At 41.3% G+C, this 14,048-nt stretch overlaps 1 long non-coding RNA gene across 2 annotated transcripts; it reads right to left on the bottom strand.

Moving 5' to 3' along the window:
• Positions 1-755: 755 nt before the first annotated feature.
• Positions 756-6,443, bottom strand: LOC106573419 (uncharacterized). 2 transcript variants are annotated; one of them, XR_001321343.2, is made up of 4 exons: positions 6,208-6,443; positions 5,877-5,912; positions 4,627-4,938; positions 756-1,040 (listed from the first exon to the last, which is right to left on the bottom strand). It is a non-coding gene; the product is annotated as an uncharacterized lncRNA (long non-coding RNA). The 2 variants fall into 2 exon arrangements; XR_001321342.2 differs by lacking the exon at positions 6,208-6,443 and having other exon boundaries at positions 5,877-6,141.
• Between the last annotated feature and the right edge of the window lie 7,605 nt (positions 6,444-14,048).

Genomic DNA, 14,048 nt, shown 5'->3' on the forward strand with positions numbered 1-14,048 from the left:
CCACTTCTAAAGTGACCAACACATTCAAATGATTTATTTATCAATGTTGATCTGAATGTTGCTATTTATTGTGTACAAATGAAAATAAATGTCCCATGTTATCGTTGGTTGTTGGCTCCACGCTGCTGGAAATAGAAGCCGTTATTTTAGCTGGGGGAGCTGCTGCTGTGCTGTCTGAGAATAATGCTTCCAGATTTGGCCTCCTGTAACTTTGAAGAGAGGTTGCGAATCTGTGTCCTCTTGACAGAGTATTCCTCGCGCCTCTAGTCAAGCAACCGCACCGGCGATTTTAGCATGTATATCTTGATGGGGCAAAAAAATATGTGGGATGCATGGCAGCAAAGCCACTACACAATACTAAACAATACATGATTTGCATTATAACGGTGACAAACTGGTAGGGCCTACATAAAGCTGTCCCAACAGCAGAGTCCCAACACCTTCCTACTGCTAAACCTGGCTTTCAGCTGAGCCTTGTCTGGCAGCGAAACAGTTCATTCAGCCTCATTTACTTCCTTTAAAAAAAAACACATAGCTGATATGGCAGACTTGCTGAAACAAATGTGGTTTCTACTAACAGTAGAGATGTACAAATGATGGTATAAGAGGACGACAAACCGATGAGAGGCAACCCGTAATTTCGATTAAGACATTCATGTATTTTCTACTGGCTAGTCCCACCACCACAGAAAGCACTGAGCTGGGCTGAAACGCCTGCATTTTGGAGCTGCATAACTCAAGAAAGCAAAAGTGACCATGTTTGTATGCGGCTTTATTTTTATTTATTTTTTTACATTGTTTGCAAACTGATATGACATGTATTAATGCCAAATTAACATGCAGAACAGGCAAGCCCTCCCCAAAATAAAACTTGAATTTGTTATTTAGTACCTAAAAGTGTGGCGCTCAAAACAGCTGGGGCTGCCCGACAGTTTCTGGATCAAGGTGGTTCGGAGGCAGTGGCTTGTTTAAATCTGCGACGGGACAGCTATTTTGCAGGGGTGAGGGTGGTCACTCCCATCGGCTCGTCTTTTGTGTACCTGAAAAATATAAGACAAAATAACGTGAACTAATAGTTAACTTAGGCCTACAAAACTACCGGTTACATTGTCAGGGTACGTTAGAATGATTTAACTAGCTAGCTAACGTTAACAGTTAACTTACATATGTATCAGTTCACTGGTGGGCAGCTTTGTCGCGCCCCTCTTTCCTCAACTTTTTAATTACGCCGATAGACACATTGTTGCTCGTTGTGAATTGGGTGTCCTTCTGTATACTCCATGCCAGACTAAAAGGGGTCGTTGATATGTCGGTTCAAACCAGCTCCGAGTCCAGCGTAACGTTAGCTGCTAATCCTATATTCTTCGTCATACATGTTTCTCATTGAACCATGAAAGTATCATAGAATGACGTTCGGTTCCGTTTTTGTTGTATTCCCAAACTCACAATGTACCCCATGTTCTGCACACCAGTCAGTGAAGCAGGCAAGTGCCCATTTAGTATGTTTCGGTTTCTATCAAGTTGATCTAATGGCTTATTTTCTACATCGGCATGTCGAACTATTGATGATGTTGCCATTTTATCGAGGTGAAAAGGCACACGAATATCAAGGTGACAAGCCTAAACAGTCAGTCATGGTATACCGTCTCACACACAGCTAAATGCTGTTTTAGCCAATCAGTATCCAAATATGGGTGATCAATATTTATTTCTAGGCAATGTAGTAAACTATAGCCTAATCATATTTAGGAAGTAAATGTCCTAGGAAAGCTAACTGCCCCGTGCTTCTCCGCCCATGCTTAGGCTGCCTACTCTATTTCATTGAGACCACACATATACTAGGACACTTGATCTCGCACGCCCAACGAGGAGAGGTAGGCTACTTACAGTAACTTGAAGCAGCGAATTCTGATTGTGTGAATAATTTGACAACGATGTGCTTTTAATAATACAACAGGTAGGCTAACGCATACAAAGCAGAAAGACGAACATTTTCAAATAATCTATGAGACAACAATATATTTTAATCGCAAAATTGCCCGCTCCCAACTGCAGCATGAAAAATGCCAACCATGCCGCAATGATCTCTGTCGGGAACAGCAGGTACTACAGCCCTCTACTACCGTAGAGATCATTTTTTTGACGATTTTCTCACGGGCATTCTGCACTGTCTTTTGTCTTTTATCAGGCAAATATACTTGTGTATGAGAGTCCAGACGGCAGCATTAACATTTGCCTTGCATTTGTATCTATTCTATATAGTCATTAAAAGAGAGACAACCGGCAGAATTGTGTCCAGAGCTTTCCCTTCTCTTCCACCTACACCTCACCAGAACACAACGCAGAAAGGTACCGGTACAGGTTACAGCAGCACCCAACAGAGCTTGAACTACCTAGCTCTCCCTGCAGATTCCACAGAAATCAAACATGAGCTAGGCTGAAACACTTGCATTTTGGAGCTACCTTACTCAAGAAAGCAAGAGCTCATGTTTGTATGCAGCTTTATTCACTCAATACATTTGTTTTTACATTGTTTGCAAACTGATATGTGACACGAATTAATGCCAAAATAACATGCAAAACAGGCAACTAACTCCCCACCTGTTTTTGCTCTGCCCCAACTGCCCTGTATGACGGGTCGCCACTGCTATTTATCAATGTCTTGTCAACAGAAAGCAGCGACAGCATCATTTTGAATTTAGAAATATAAACTTTCAAAATTAATTTCCAATGGGATTGTAGTTAATCAGGTAAAAACTGCAGAATGAGTCTAAACGTGCTGTGATTTATTTATTTTGATGATATTCCAGAAATCCACAGATTGGTGGCACCTGAATTGGGGAGGACGGGCTCGTGGTAATGGCTGGAGCGGAATCACTGGAATGGTATCAAATACATCAAACAAATAGTTTCCATGTGTTTGATACCATTCCATTCGCGCCGTTCCAGCCATTATTATGAGCCGTCCTCCCCTCTGTAGCCGCCTCTGCCGAAATCACCAAAACGGGTTTGCCCTGCACACTATGTGTCTGAGGTTAGCGGCAAGCTCATGCCAGCTAGCTACTTTAGTTTACAGTAGTTTCAGAGCTCAGCTGGTTTAGCTAGCTATAATTTGTCAGATTAAAATGTTGTAATCATTGCATCTTCTTGTTGAGATGTGGTGTTAGTTTATGTTTCTATTTACAGGATTCAAAGAAATACTTGAAACAAGCCGAGCTTGTACGAAAAGAAGAGGAGTATTTCAAAAGTTGTAGCTACAAGGTAACAATTGTGTCTAGCTAGCCAGTTAAATGTGAAGTCATTAATCATAGTGATGCACAGTGAATTCGGAAAGTATTCAGACCCCTTGACTTTTTCCACATTTTCTTATGTTACAGCTGTATTCTAAAATGTATTAAATTGTTTTTTCCCCGTCGTCAATCGACACACAATACCCCATAATGACAAAAATAAAAAATAAACGTTTATTTTTTATTTTCGGAAAAAATAAAATAATAGAGAACTGAAATATTACATTTACATAAGCATTCAGACCCTTTACTCGGTACTTTGTGGTGTATGTGTGGGGGGTATTCAGTCAATTCACTGGTCAGTTACCTGGAAGGAGAGGGGGCAAGGAATGGAGAGTTGGGATATGGCCATGTTGTGGAGTTGAGAATGATTTTAGGCTCTGTTATCAGTTTATCCCTTCACACATTTAAAGTTTTGCACCCAGGTAGTCTAGTGGTTAGAGCATTGGGCCAGTAACTGAAAGGATGCTGGATCAAATCCCCGAGCTGACAAGGTAAAAATCTGTTGTTCTGCCCCTGAGCAAGGCAGTTAACCCACTGTTCCCTGGGTGCCGTAGATGTCGATTAAGGCCATTTCTCTTATGTGTAGGCTGGTGATTTACTCAAACTCTGAGGTTAAAATGGAATGTTTTGTGAGAAAGAAATTGCCTTCGAAATGGCCTCTCTGCACCGGTCTTCACTCAGGGTAGCCAAAGTGGATGGACTGGACTCCCTCTCAGCAGTTGGCCCTCCAGAGTATAGTTGAGTGGGCCGTTTCTCAGATGAAGCCAAATTCCTCTGAACGGTTTTCATTCCATACGAGAGGTACCCTTCTCCACTATTAGGGTCATAATAATGTTCCTTAAGAAAATGACTAATCTTACTAATCTTGAAAGAAAAAACAAATAACCAAGTCCCATTTACTCAGATACCATACCAGACGAATTAAACGCAGATGCCCTTTATCAGTTGAAATGTATTGTTATATATCCATTTGCGGTGTAGGGATCCTTCGGGTATGGGAACAAGGATATGATGCCTTGTGCAAACGTTTTTCCTCACACTGCGAGGTGGTGATGTCCTGACAATATAATGTTGTGTTTAGCCAGCAATCAGAGTCTCCACAAGCAGAATTGGTCCCCAGTAAGCTAAATATCAGGAGTGATTTTTGAATCAGTATCATGCCCATTGAGTTTGATACAAGAGAAATCTTCTACCAATAGCAGTGGATGGTCAGCAGTAGCCTAACCAATTATGTGACTGAGATACTGATACAGAAGTCATTTTTAACATTCAGCAGATATGGGAGCAAGTAATGCTCAACAATTTTCATTATGAATCTTTCCTTTAAACTTACCCATGAGAGTCTGTCATCGCTGAAACAAGAATGTTGATCATCTTTCATCTGGTGCAGTCAGTCAGGCTTTTAGTTTTGAAGTATTCCTTGATGACAACCTCTCCACCAGGCTTTTTCTTCAGTATGCTCTCTATTAGCTTTGATGGCAAGTGAATTGAAGAATGAATTACAAACGTACATTTTTTGCTTCGTCATCAGATCTTTGATGCTGTCGTGAGGAGCTTCCATCACTCAAAATTATTGTATCATCCGACTCATGGTCTGAACCACCGATCACAGAACTGGCAGAGACAGGACTCATCAGGGAAGATTCTGAAATACACGATGACAATACAGGCATGTCAAATGTATGGTTATATTGAAAGTGATGCCACAAGTAGTCAAGACTTGAAAACCAGCACATACCTTTAGCATCATTGTTCAGTGTGAGCTTGAAAACACAAAGATCTAGCCGTTTCACCACCTCCTAAAACACCCCCCCCCTTCAACTTTAGTTCCAGACCCATCATACAGCTTTGCCTCTGATAAACTAGTGGGATCTCACATTTCAGGAAAGCTGTGACAAACATTAAAACAACAACCTCCAATTAGAATTGCAATCGTAATGGTAAGAGTACTCAGACTGACTTGTAAATGTATGAACACAAAACATTTATTTCCATTCACAAATTAAAAGTTTACCTCCAATCAAAAGGTTTTCAAGTGTCAGGTCAAAATGATCTTGACATATTTTTGTTCACCATTGAATTTCACCCTGATCAGCATGATTAGGTCTGAAAGCAGTTAATGGTACTAGATAAGGCCAAAATGGATGAAAAGCATTACATTTGTATTTTAATCATGACACATTATATCAGGCTGACTGCAAACGTTTTCACCAATACTCCTTTACTTAGCAATGCTAATTTAAAAGTATATTCTGAAAATATTGGATCATGACCAGAACTTGTCTGATATTACTTGAAGCAGGTCCCAACTACAGCAAAAAGACTATTCAACTCACATTCACTGTCCCGGAATGTGGACACGGCCTAATTAGTCCAGTAAAATACACTTTTATCTCCAGCTAGTCACTATATTATGTTGTCATGTTCTAGGAGCAGTCTTACAAGACCGCCAAAATGAACTGGTGATTAAGTGAGTCAAAAACGCAGTTAGCTAGCTGCCGATGCAATGGCCGCAATATTTATCTATAAGCATCACCCACAAGTCGAAAATGCAGTTATAATTTGGCTAAATAAACAACTCACCTTAAATCAGATTAGTCTTCAATATATAGTAAGCAGCTGAAATAAAGAGAACAAACTAGCATGAGGCTAATAAAGCTTGGTGCTGAAATGAGACACGTGCCCATGGAACCGCCACGTGGAGCAGACTAACTGCACAGGACAGGGGCGAGCTAGTTAGCTAGCATGCTAGCTAGCTATCTAGCAAAGACGTGCAAAAAGTGAAACGCAAGTAACTCTAACATTAGCTGCACACACACAATCAAAACTGCTACTTTTTATGTTACACGGCAGTATCAAGTATTTAAATTAAAATAGCTAAATAATATCAGTGAAATAATTGTTTAAAACTCACTTGTCGTGGAACAAATTAGGATTTTGTTGATCCAACAATGGTGTCGCGAAAAGGAAATTTGAACGCAGAAACTGAACTTATGTGCGGGGTTGTGATGCTGTTTACACTTACTGAGTAAATGTCTATACTAATAGAGTGAAATTGTATACCTTAGTAATTAACACCAGTTATCAGCACTGACGCTAGGGGTCATTTGGCACTGCCAGTTGCGAAAACAACTCTATGGGAGTCGATCACTTTTGTCACAGTGAATATAACACTGGTGATTTTACTGTGTATAGTAAGAACTCTACTGTACTTTTCTTTACTTTAGTGTTCTGTACTGTACTATACTTTTCTTTACTCTACTGTTCTGTACTGTACAGTATAGCGCTGGGAATTGCCAGGGACCTCACGATACGATATTATCATGATACTTACAATGCCTTCAGAAAATATTCATACCCCTTGACTTATTCCATATTTTGTTGTGTTACAGCCTAAATTCAAAATGGATTAAACTGATGTTTTTCTCACCCATCTACACACAATAACCCCATAATAACAATGTGAAACTATGTTTTTAGAAATTGTAGCAAATTTATTGAAAATGAAATACAGAAATATCTCATTTACATCATTATTAACACCCCTGAGTGAATACATGTTAGAATCACATTTGGCAGCGATTACAGCTGTGAGTCTTTCTGGGTAAGCCTCTAAGGGCTTTACACACCTGGATTGTACAATATTAGCACATTATTCTTGTAAAAATTATTCAAGATCTGTCACTGAAGCAGGTTTTCCTCTAGGATTTTGCCTGTGCTTAGCCCTATTCTGTTTCTTTTTACTCCCTAGATTGTTTTCTGATGATAAGCATATCCATAACATGATGCAGCCACCACCATGATTGTGATGTGTTGGATTTGCCCCAAACATAACTCTTTGTATACATTTTTTTGCCACATTTATTTCCAGTTTTATTTTAGTGCCTTATTGCAAACAGGATGCATGTTTTGGAATATTTGTATTCTCTACAGGCTTCCTTAGGTGCCTTTTGGCAAACTCCAAGTGGGCTGACATGTGCCTTTTACTGAGGAGAGGCTTCTGTCTGGCCACTCTACCATAAAGGCCTGATTGGTGGAGTGCTGCAGAGATGGTTGTCCTTCTGGAAGTTTATTCCATCTCCACAGAGGAACTCTGGAGCTCTGTCAGAGTGACCATTGGGTTCTTGGTCACCTCCCTGACCAAGGCCCTTCTCCCCCATTTGCTCAGTTTCCCCGTGCGGCCAGCTCTAGGAAGAGTCTTGGTGGTTCCAAACTTCTTCCATTTACAATGATGGAGGCCACTGTGGTCTTGGGGACCTTCAATGCTGCAGAAAGTTTTTGGTAGCCTTCCCGAGATCTGTACCTCGACACAATCCTGTCTCGGAGCTCTACGGACAATTCCTTCATCCTCATTGCTTGGTTTTTGCTCTGACATGCACTGTCAACTGTGGGACCATATATAGACAGGTGGGTGCCTTTCCAAATCATGTACAATCAATTGAATTTACCACAGGTGGACTCCAATCAAGTTGTAGAAACATCTCTAGGATGATCAATGGAAACAGGATGCACCTGAGCTCAATTTTGAGTCTCATAGCAAAGGGTCTGAATACTTATGTAAATAAGGTATTTCTGTTTTTCACATTTTTAATACATTTGCTAACTGATGAGGAAGAAATGTATTTAGTCAATTTTAGAATAAGGCTTTAACGTAACAAAATGTGGAAAAAGTCAAGGGGGCTGAATAATTTCCGAAAGCGCTGTATATGCAGATGATATGGTTTTATACTCTGCTGCCCCTCCCCGTATTTTGTGTTAAGCAACAAAGCTCTACAACAAAGCTTTCTTGGTGTCCAGTAAGCTTTCTCTGCCCTTAACCTTGTTCTGAACACCTAAAAACAAAGGTCATGTGGTTCAGTAAGTTGAATGGCCCCCTCCCCCACCAGTGTGATTACTACCACTGAGGGTTTAGAGAGGGATGGGCAACTGTGATGGGGGTGGGGACCACAAAAAAGTGAACTCATCATGAGGGGCTGCAGTGGCTCGTGGGTCTGTGTACCCACATCCACCCCCATCTCAGTTCATTTCCTGCAATTGTACACATTTTTCCATGAGGTGGAGAGAAGATTTAGCAATTTTATAACAAATTTCATGCAATTCTACTCATTTTGCTATGGGGTGGAGAGAAACATTAGCAGTTTTGCAGCTAATTTCCTGCCATTCTACATATTTTGCTATAGGAGGCAAATGTTTGCAGTTTTAATATGATAACTCATGATCAATGAGCCCCACCCCAGTCATTAATTTGACCATGCTTAATACAAGTTTAAGCAAGCTTCCCCCAAAAACGGACCAAGTAAAAATGAAAAAAAACATACAAAATATATTTTGTCTCTCTGTGTTTCCAAAATGTATTTAAATTCGCAAAAGGCTGAATTTATCTCACCGAAGAAACCATCCGAGCACACGAAACAGCGTATCTATCTGATGCTGTCTGTTCAGAAAGATTATGACATTGTAGCATTGAATGCAAGGGAAGCCAGCGAGCATTTGGCCTTCCTTGGTAAAATAAAACAATTATTAAAATTATAGTCAATCACTGTTGAGCTAAACTGAGCGAGTTCAGATGTGAATGGTTCTGGCGTGCCAGTTTGGATTTGGCTTCAGACCAGTCACATCACAGGCCAAACATCATTATTGACACAAACAAACTTGAATTGTTGCATCTTGTTGTGTTGCTGTCCTCTGTTGACTAGCTAGTTAAAATCGTCCCTTTCCTAAATTACCAATGTATGGACATAGATATTTGGACTTGTTGTTTTACTTCATTCGTCGTACAGGCCAATTATTATAATGGCGATTCTGATCGAACCATAAATTCATACATTGTGCTCCAGCTGGCCTGAGAGGATGGAAGTTCAACATGTAACTACAGTTGAAGTCGGAAGTTTACATACACCTTAGCGAAATACATTTAGACTCAGTTTTTCACAATTCCTGACATTTAATCCTAGGAAAAAATTCCCTGGTTTAGGTCAGTTAGGATCACCACTTTATTTTAAGAATGTGAAATGTCAGAATAATAGTAGAGAGAATGATTTATTTCAGCTTTTATTTATTTCATCACATTCCCAGTGGGTCAGAAGTTTACATACAGTCAATTAGTATTTGGTAGCATTGCCTTTAAATTGTTTAACTTGGGTCAAACGTTTCAGGTAGCATTCCACAAGCTTCCCACAATAAGTTGGGTGAATTTTGGCCCATTCCTCCTGACAGAGCTGGTGTAACTGAGTCAGGTTTGTAGGCATCCTTGCTTGCACACACTTTTTCAGTTCCGTCCACAAATTATCTACAGGATTGAGGTCAGGGCTTTGTGATGGCCACTCCAATACCTTGACATTGTTGTCCTTTGGAAGTATAAATTGATTTGCATTTTAATGAGAGAAATAAGTATTTGACCCCCTCTCAATCAGAAAGATTTCTGGTTCCCAGGTGTCTTTTATACAGGTAACGAGCTGAGATTAGGAGCACACTCTTAAAGGGAGTGCGCCTAATCTCAGTTTGTTACCTGTATAAAAGACACCTGTCACGATCCTCGTCTTCTGACGATATCGCGAAATCACTGTCGGAGAAAGTGGACCAATACGCAGCAGGTTGTGTGCTCAACATCATGTTTATTAAACACGTTGATCACGAAAAACAATAAATGCAGACAACACGACAGGACACAGTTTCGCAGGCTATAACTAGCAGTGCAAAAAACAACTACCCACAAAACACAAAGACAAACACACCCCACTATATAGGACTCCCAATCAAAGGCAACTCAACACACCTGCCTTCAATTGAGAGTCCAACCCCAATTAACTAGACATAGAAACACAGACATAGACCAGTGACAAACCCCATAAACATACATCAACTCCCCTCTGCCACGTCCTGACCAAACTACAATAACCAAATATACTCTATACTGTTCAGGACGTGACAACACCTGTCCACAGAAGCAATCAATCAATCAGATTCCAAACTCTCCACCATGGCCAAGACCAAAGAGCTCTCCAAGGATGTCAGGGACAAGATTGTAGACCTACACAAGGCTGGAATGGGCTACAAGACCATCGCCAAGCAGCTTGGTGAGAAGGTGACAACAGTTGGTGTGATTATTCGCAAATGGAAGAAACACAAAAGAACTGTCAATCTCCCTCGGCCTGGGCTCCATGCAAGATCTCACCTCGTGGAGTTGCAATGATCATGACAACTGTGAGGAATCAGCCCAGAACTACACGGGAGGATCTTGTCAATGATCTCAAGGCAGCTGGGACCATAGTCACCAAGAAAACAATTGGTAACACACTACGCCGTGAAGGACTGAAATCCTGCAGCGCCCGCAAGGTCCCCCTGCTCAAGAAAGCACATATACATGCCCGTCTGAAGTTTGCCAATAACCATCTGAATGATTCAGAGGACAACTGGGTGAAAGTGTTGTGGTCAGATGAGACCAAAATGGAGCTTTTTGGCATCAACTCAACTCGCCGTGTTTGGAGGAGGCGGCATGCTGCCTATGTACCGTCAAATCTTGGGTGAGAACCTCCTTCCCTCAGCCAGGGCATTGAAAATGGGTCGTAGATGGGTATTCCAGCATGACTTTGACCCAAAACACATGGCCAAGGCAACAAAGGAGTGGCTCCATAAGAAGCACATTAAGGTCCTGGAGTGGCCTAGCCAGTCTCCAGACCTTAATCCCATAGAAAATCTGTGGAGGGAGCTGAAGGTTCGAGTTGCCAAACGTCAGCCTCGAAACCTTAATGACTTGGAGAAGATCTGCAAAGAGGAGTGGGACAAAATCCCTCCTGAGATGTGTGCAAACCAGGTGGCCAACTACAAGAAACGTCTGACCTCTGTGATTGCCAACAAGGGTTTTGCCACCAAGTACTAAGTCATGTTTTGCAGAGGGGTCAAATACTTATTTCCCTCATTAAAATCCAAATCATTTTCTAACATTTTTGACATGCGTTTTTCTGGATTTCTTTGTTGTTATTCTGTCTCTCACTGTTCAAATAAACCTACCATTAAATTTATAGACTGATCATTTCTTTGTCAGTGGGCAAACGTACAAAATCAGCAGGGGATCAAATACTTTTTTCCCTCACTGTAGCTTAGTTTATTGCCATAAATCATTTTTAATTATGGTCTGTTTGTCAAGAGCTAGTCAATGCAGCTCAAGCCTGAAAGATAACCTGAATTAAAATAATGATTGTGCCGTTGTAGAATACATAGCCTACGCATATTAAATTAAGCACAGCAGAAAAACATTTAAAAAACAGATGTAATATTTTTGGTACATAATTGGTAGCCTAAATTAAACTTAAATTCAGAGTTAGCCTACAATTATAGTGAATTTGTATTTGATTTTGAATAGTCTAGTAATAGAGCATTTTATATATTTTCATAATTAATAGGCTATCTTTAGCTTCAGAATATATCACCACTGTGCGTTTCCATCTCCTGCCCTCTCTCCTTCATTCCTTTCTCAAGGGCACAGAGGAAGGGGCTGTCAACAGTTTAATTAAATATGTTTCCTTGTGAAAACATGTTACTATCGATGAACAGATTTCACTTGGTTTCCCAAATTAAGCACTGGGTAGCTACAGGAACTGGGTTGGAGAGCCCATGCCATACAGAGTTTGGGCGGAATATCACTTATCACGGAAAGAGGCCGCATGCTCCTCAAACAGTAGTTGATGCATAGAGTGAAATAACCGGAAAAGAACCGGTGGGAAAGAGGCTTCCATTCACTATTGGAACAAATTTTACAAATTACTAAAGACAAAATTAAATTGAGAATAGTCTGATGGGTGAAAATATGATCACTTGAAGAGAGAACAGCGTGTACAGCCCGAGGCAAGGAACAGAGCGCAAGCTTATTTGCAACTTTCTCAAATCATCAATAGCCTATAGTTGCATCATACAGCCCATATATCTTTTGATTTCTAAGGTATTCTAAGGTTTGTATCATTCACAACTAAAGTTGCCAAATAATTCTAAAGGTAGCTTATATGACCTGTTTCAAATGATCACTTTTATGCTCAACATAGCCATTTCATATGCGCACTCCTGAATGGGAAAAATATCCTTTCTAAGTTCAATTATACTTCATCTTACTATACAGTCATATAATGTAAAATAATGGCACGGGACTTACTGTAAAAGCATACTGCATTGTATGCTATTGTAAGCTAAATGCACAAGTCTACAGCCTATGGCATGGTACATATGCCAGATTAGATGCCGTAGGCCAACTCATATTCTGTTTTCTGAAATGCATTTTCTTCATATCATAATGTTTGTTTAGACCTGCCTAAAATAAATAATGGATTTCTTGTGATGGTGTATATTCACTTGATTTATTACACTTTTTAAAATGTAGATGTTCCAAAGCAGCGCATCATCAGCTTGTATGCATGGAGGCCTAGAGACACTAAACATGTTAATTAATGGACAATTACCGTGAGACAAGCAGGCTTTTGCATAACAATAACGGGCTGACACAAATATTATTTTTTCCCCCATCTGTCTGTTGACTGAGACTGTTTACAGGCAAACTGTGTAGTCTGCTAGTTCACTGACATTTACATTTCTGACTGGCCTTAATCCAGGTACCCTTCCCTTGCACAATAATATTCCAGGAGTTAGATAATAACTGACGATCAGCCTGCTGACTGTCGCAGACACCGACGTCTTGCCGGAAAAGCTAAACACCATCTTCACCCACTTTGAGGATAACACAGTGCCACCTCCGTGGCCTGCTACCAAGGACTGTGGGCTCTCCTTCTCTGTGGCCGAAGTGAGTAAGACATTTAAGCATATTAACACTTGCAAGGCTGCCAGCCCAGATGGCATCCCTAGCCCCGTCCTCAAAGCATGCGCGGACCAGCTGGCTGGAGTGATTACAGACATATTCAATCTCTCCCTATCCCAGTGTGCTGTCCCCACATGCTTCAAGCTGTCCACCATTGTTCCTGTACCCAAGAAAGCAAAGTTAACTGAACTAAATGACTATTGTCCCGTAGCACACTCACTTCTGTCATCATGAAGTGCAATGAGAGACTAGTCAAGGATCATATCACCTCTACGTTACCTGACACTCTAGACCCACTTCAATTTGCTTACCGCCCCAATAGATCCACAGACGATGCACTCACCATCGCACTGCACACTGCCCTATCCCGTCTGGACAAGAGGAATACCTATGTAAGAATGCGTGCCCAGCCCCCTCCTGTACTCCCTGTTCACCCATTACTGTGTGGCCACGCATGCCTGCAACTCAATCATCAAGTTTGCAGATGACACAACAGTAGTAGGCCTGATTAACAACAATGACGAGACAGCCTACAGGGAGGAGGTGAGGACCCTGGGAGAGTGGTGCCAGGAAAATACCCTCTCACCCAACGTCAACAAAACCAAGGCGCTGATCGTGGACTTCAGGAAACATCAGAGGGAGCACCCCCCTATCCACTTCGACGGGACCGCAGTGGAGAATGTGTAAAGCTTCAAGTTCCTCGGCATACACATCACTGACAAACTAAGATGGTTCACCCACACAGACAGTGCGGTGAAGAAGGCGCATGGCACCTAAACTTGTAGAGATGCACAATTGAGAGCATCCTGTCGGGATGTATCACCGCCCGGGACGGCAACTGCACCACCTGCAACCGCAGGGCACTCCAAAGGGTGGTGCGGTCTGCCCAACGCATCACTGGGGGCAAACTACCTGCCCTCCAGGACACCTACAGCACCCGATGTCACAGGAAG

This window comes from Salmo salar, chromosome ssa16 (assembly GCF_905237065.1).
Source record: "Salmo salar chromosome ssa16, Ssal_v3.1, whole genome shotgun sequence".
Taxonomy (NCBI): Eukaryota; Metazoa; Chordata; class Actinopteri; order Salmoniformes; family Salmonidae; genus Salmo; species Salmo salar.